The sequence below is a fragment of the Leuresthes tenuis genome, unplaced genomic scaffold (genome assembly GCF_036924035.1).
Source record: "Leuresthes tenuis unplaced genomic scaffold, fLeuTen1.0.hap1 SCAF_2, whole genome shotgun sequence".
In the NCBI taxonomy this organism is placed as follows: domain Eukaryota; kingdom Metazoa; phylum Chordata; class Actinopteri; order Atheriniformes; family Atherinopsidae; genus Leuresthes; species Leuresthes tenuis.
The window spans coordinates 39,250,658-39,256,657 of NW_027325356.1; the positions used below are offsets into that span (position 1 = coordinate 39,250,658).

A 6,000-nucleotide genomic window follows, 5' to 3' on the forward strand; every position below is an offset into this window, starting at 1 on the left:
TGCACTTTTTTTTTTTTTTTTTTAAACGCTTCCACGGTGATGAAGATGGCGACACGCTCTCTCCTGCTCAGGGTCCAAGTACAGAAAGAAAAAAAAAAACAAGTGCTACGCTTGTTTTATTGACTGCTGTCATTAAAAGAAACACATGAACACCATGATTCCTTTCAGTGTTTGTGTCGGTATCTGTCTGCCCCTCCCCTAACATCTTCACAATACCCAATTCAGCGCCTCTTCTCAAGCTAAACCCAGGCAGTAAACATGAGTCTGACAAAAAAAGGGAGGAAATCATCTTCTGCCATGCAGTCCAGTGAGGAGTAGGCCTGCTATAGATGGTTTTAATACAGACTTGTGGAAAATGTAAGCTGACTATTTCGGGATGATCTTAACTGATTTTTCCACACCGAGTGTGCTTTTGCTCAACTTCTTTATCAGCAGTTTGGTAGAAAGTGGACTCAATCTGTAATAATGTTCATGTCAATCTGAATTTAACATCCTTCCACATTAACAGAAATCCCACTCACTGTACAAGACACCCCAAACTATTCATTTTCAGAAAATAGTGTTTAGTCTCGATTTCTTGGCATATTTGATTCAAGATTCCTGTATTGTCACCACTTAAAGTAAAGTGAAATTCTGAGGTAGAGTTGACTCAGAATGATGACAGATTTACTGAGATGAGTCCTATGTACGTAGAATTAAAGTTTTGTATGTTTAGACAAAATGTGAGTCTTTATTGTCTTTGGGACTAGTAGGACCTTAGTTCACTCTTCCTTTGGCCTGGATCCACAATGTACTTCTGCTTTGATCTGCTTGGAATTTTGAACAATTTTCATCTATCTTCTTAAGCGTTCTGTAAAATTCTATACTTATAGAACATGTTTGAGATATTCTGCCACTTCTAACTTTCTTTGTGTGATCAATGTAATTCTGTGGTCTAATCTTAGACCATAGTAAAAGTCTATGATGTCAATTTGTAACATTTATGTATCTTTTTTTTTTTAACAATGTGACACAATTTTGTGAAGTCTTATTGAGATGGATGAGACAAGCTTTAGTCAAAATACCTGTTGGTTTAAGCACTGGCACTGGCTTTTCTGTCAGCCCTGTTTTTGCTGCCGTCTGTTGCAAGTCTGTTTGAAAGGGTGGAGACTTAGCAAGAGCTCCACCCAGCCCACACTCTGCCCTTGTGGTGAAGGCAACAGCCTCCCTCTTTGTGGCTCAGTTTCTTCAGTCCAGCATTGAAAGGGACCAAGTTGTTAAAACAGTCCAATTAAAAGTGGTTGCTGCACATACACAATCTTTAAGTAATTCTTGCTGAAACAATACCCTCAAATGCAGTTTATCCACGGGGCTCTTATATAACCTGAAACTAATGGTAGAGGTAAGACAGAAGAGGTATGGGTAAATAATAAAGGGTAAGGGACATGAACAGCTCAAGACATTAAGACTCAACAGTGATTAAAACTGCCCTGAACGTCATTTATACCAATCTACTGAGAATCAGCAACATCAATGAAATGCCTGCATTAAACACAGGACACCACGAGACAAAACCCACTCCAGCACCAGACTGCTCCGCCGTGTCATGTCTCATTCTTCAAGTAAAAAATGTGACTGTGATTAACTTTATTTGATCCAAAACCCACTCCAGCACCAGACAGCATGCTCCTCAGTACAGCTGACAACAGGGCATTTTTACGTGAACCTGGCATCAATGGAATAGCAGGGTGGATGCGAGGGGGAGGGGCTCAGTAGTCAAGGCTTCCCACGAGGTGGTGTGAAATGAACAAGGGGCATCATTTTGAAATTAATATCAGAATGGCTCATAAATGAGTAACTTTCAAACAAAGGGACACTAAAAAAAAATTAAAATGTGGGTAGTTTTACACTTCAGACATCCAAATATATGCTCCGGAGAACAGAAAAAAAGTGATTTTTCATAGTCTGTCAACTTTAATTGAAAGCATAATTTGTGTCAGAGGACTGAATGTAAAAAAGGTTGCGAACAAGCAGGGGTTCAAACAATGTCACTCTTTACATGTTAACATGTCATAATCAAACAATCTGTGTCATGTTAGAATAGTATGATAGTATGAGCTGAGAAAATCTACTGAGAAATCTGCAAGTAGGGATATGAGCAATTGGTCACAGACTGTACATAAGATATGGATACGGTCCCCATGTCTTCAGCAGCTGTTTAGTGTACTGCTTCTCTGACACCTGGAGTTTGGAGTTTTTAGAGTAGCAAGTGGCATAACAGCAACAGATTTGACTGCAGAGCCCTATGACACATTGCACGTGCACTGATAAGTGGTCACAGCATTTACATGTTGGTCATAGAGATGCTTTCCTTAATTTCCCATAACTTTAAGCCTTAATAAAATTTTAACAGATCAGTCAAGTAAAAAATTCCTCCCCAACATTTGTCATTTGTAGGGAAATAAGCAAGAGTTTGGGTTTGAGGACTTCAAACCCTGACCCAAATGGCAGCGCACATCGCTCTCTTATTAGGTGTTTTTTTGTTCCTGATTTTGTGCCAAGCCTACAATGATGATAAAGCTTTCTATTTCAGTAGATTGTTTTTTATCCTGGCTGTCTGAAGTGGGGCACTCAACATGGGAGTGTGTGAGGATAGATCTAAAATTGGAGCCAGTCTCAAGTCCCCATTCCAATAACTGCAGTGTCAAGCATTTCTAGATTTCTAACTTAAATAAAAACAAATGAACAAGAACCCAAATAAATAAAACACATTTTTCATACTGGCAGTATGAAGAAAAAAAAAAACTGTAAATGCAATGTACCTCTACACCAGACATAAATAAAAGGGAGTTATTAGTCGTAGGCGTGTAGAGACTTGAGTGCACATCTCAGACTAAATTTAGTGGAAGAAAGGATGGACTGCAGAATAAAACATACATTGGGAAATATTTCCCTGATGTCATAATAAATAGGCTACAGACCCAATATCTTCACTTCCAAGACTTCAGTGAGAGTGGCATTCACTGGCCTGGAGATGAAGACAAAGGAAGGGAGAAAAGACCCTTGGATAAATAACAGACATAAAGGGCACAGCAAGTGAACCCAGTGGGTTGAAAATCCAAAGAAAACCAAGGTAGCATCTAAAGGAGATGCTGTGAGGAAAGTGAACAAGGTGAGGGGACTGGGATGTGTTAAATCTGCCAAAGAAACTCAAGGTACACTGCCTACCTAGTATACATCCTGTCATTACACACCAGCGTCCTAACTGCAACAGCGCCCATATGACAGCATTCTTCCCATTTGGAGTTATTACAAAGCAAAAGTAGTTTGTTTAGCCTGAGAAAAAAAAAGAAAATCTCTGAGCTGACAAAAAGAAGTGAAAGAAGCAAACAAAGAAAGCGGTAGCAGAAAGACTCTGCTCCTCTGGTTTGGCTTGAGGTTCAGTGGGTGGAGTGACAAATGAGAGGATGTTGATATTCCACACAGGAAGACGGACAAACAAACCGGCCACATACCAGAGACCCAACCAAACCCTATTTCACATTGGGACACAGCAGTGACTACACCCAATACCTGTAATCTGTCAGGAATGAAACTCTTTCTGACAGCTAGGGGGAAACAGTCCTGATCATTAATTTACCTGATCAAATAATTACTAACTAAAAAATGGCTCCATTCTCATTAGGTATCCCAGTCATTAGCTTTAGCTACTTTGCAGCAAAATCAGCTGAGAAATGTATGGGAAGTGCAAAATTTTCTTAATCGCTGAACCATTCCTTTACAAGAGTAGTTGTTCGATTAACTTGCTCATCAGAAAATGTTCTGATTCTAAACTAAAACCTTAGAATGCTGTTCACTGAGTGTAAGACAGTAAGTACTGTAAATATTTCACACAAGCCCACTTTAAAGTGTTCATCAAAGCATTCACTCAGGCATTCAGATATAGGTCACATGTATGTTAAAGTTCTTTAAGGTTTGATGCTGACATACCTACAGAGACAGAGAAGCAATCAAAGACATTATGAAATCACAGTCACACAATATTTAGCCATTATTATTTTTGGTTCCTTTTGGACCGTAAGCTTTACATTTTCAGTTTATCTTTCTCTGATGTCCGAAGAAGAAGTTTGTGGCCCATATTCTTTTGCTCCAAAGCCTCCTTTATTTCCATGACAACCACACACAGCAGCTCCCCATCTGTTTAAGCCTCTGTGTGTGCTCCTCCACGAGTGGCTGAACATGACCAAAAGTAAACCTTCAGCAGGACAAGCTTGGTCCACCTCTGTAGATACGGGTTAATGCATTATCAGTGGATAAGCTTACAGTAACAGCTGTTACAAAAAAACAATGTTTGTGAAAAAACTAGGCCTGGGTCAGGCCACAGGGAACCAACAGAAAATAATGTCTCATCCAAGGAAAATGCAGCTGTGCTCTTCATTTGGATGTCATATCCGAGTTGGTCGCAGACGCGCCCGGTTTGGCTCCACGTTGAGAGCCTAAACCACAAGCTTCTCTCTGGGACTCAATCATCCACTTTACAGTGCACACAGGCGTAAGTTAGTAGTACTGAAAGAGATCCGTTGTAGAAAGTGAACAGTAGCTTCAACAGTGTTTTTGAAGTGCTTTTGCCTTGTAACAGCGATATATTTGACAAATAATGAGACGCAACCTGCCAACACTGCATTGTGGATCTTTAAATGGGTATTAATACCACAAAGGTAGAACATGATTTCGTGTCATCTGACACCTCAGTGTCTCAAAGCAAGGGGGCTCAGTTTAATTATTAGCCACTGTACCAACAATAGCGAATGAAGACGTACCTTAAATGAAGCGCAGATTAGGGCTGTCTTTAAAATCTGCTATAAAAATGTATCTATGTTCGAGTGAGGCCGCTCCAGTGCCCCTTTTTCTGCTAATCCTCACTCCGGCTTTCCTCTTTCTTTCGTTAAATTTTTTCTCCTTCTCGTCTGGATCGAAATCGACGGCGCCTGAGAAGCGAAATCAGGCGGATATTGACAACGTGTCTGGCCAATCAGCTATCGGTCTGACAGCAATTTTCTAATCTAATCCAATCGGATTCTTCTCCCACCACAGAAAGTTTGTTCATTGGTTTGCTGAGCAAAGACCTCCCAAATAAAATTACTACAGTGCCCGGTGGACATCTGTAGTCGGTCGAGGGTTGACACAACTTCGCGCAGCCGTACGTTACAATATACAGTTTTCCCATTTAAAATAATTTTATAAAACAACAACATTCTCCATATTCAATAACATTTAGAATAAAGTAACTGAACTCTTAAATCTGAGCTCCACTTGAAGGCTTAACAATAAACACACTTTTAGTGTATATGATGCTACTTTCACGGTTTCCGAAGGTCACATTTGTGTTTGTGATGTGTTGTAAGACAGAGAGCTCAAAACCCAAAGATTTTTATCCTACAGTGAGAGAAAACTGAAATACCAAATTCTCTCAATCAAGAGGCATTGTTCTTGTCATGTTATGAGTAATATAAAGTATGTTTAATATTGTATTTGTGTTGCTTTCCAAATAAAGCAGAAAATCTATGCTGAAGGATATACATTATTAATAATTTAGATACGTGAATAATTCAGGAAAGTTTCAGTAGAAAAATAGAATGTAGTATAAACTCGAAAAAGTCTCATTAGATGAGTTTTACATAAGAATACCAGCGCCCTCAAACGGCAAGGCAATCACCCTGAGCACTTCATGTAGACTGTATATACATTTAACACCTATCTAACAACCTCGGACCCTTGGAAGTATTTCCTTCGGGCATACACACACAGCCATTTGATAAATACCAGATCATAAAACTTTTCAAAACTGGAGTCTAACTGTCAATAACAATACACAAAGCAGGGCATCTGGTCACGCGACCGGGTCATCTACCGGGACTTCGGGCATAAGGACAAGATATGGTCGGAAAGGGAGGAAAGCACGACTCGTACTAGGAAAAGAAAATGCAGTAGCTACAACAAAAACTGGGAAACTATCTACCC

The 6,000-nt window shown here is 39.7% G+C and overlaps 1 protein-coding gene across 1 annotated transcript in view; it reads right to left on the reverse strand.

The window, feature by feature from the left end:
* The window catches only part of ccdc102a (coiled-coil domain containing 102A), a 65,283-nt gene extending 60,204 nt beyond the window's left edge, over positions 1 to 5,079 (reverse strand). Inside the window, exon 1 of the mRNA XM_072381051.1 lies at positions 4,800 to 5,079. The gene's annotated coding sequence lies outside the window, so the exon portion shown is untranslated. The remainder of the gene's footprint in view (positions 1 to 4,799) is intronic.
* Between the last annotated feature and the right edge of the window lie 921 nt (positions 5,080 to 6,000).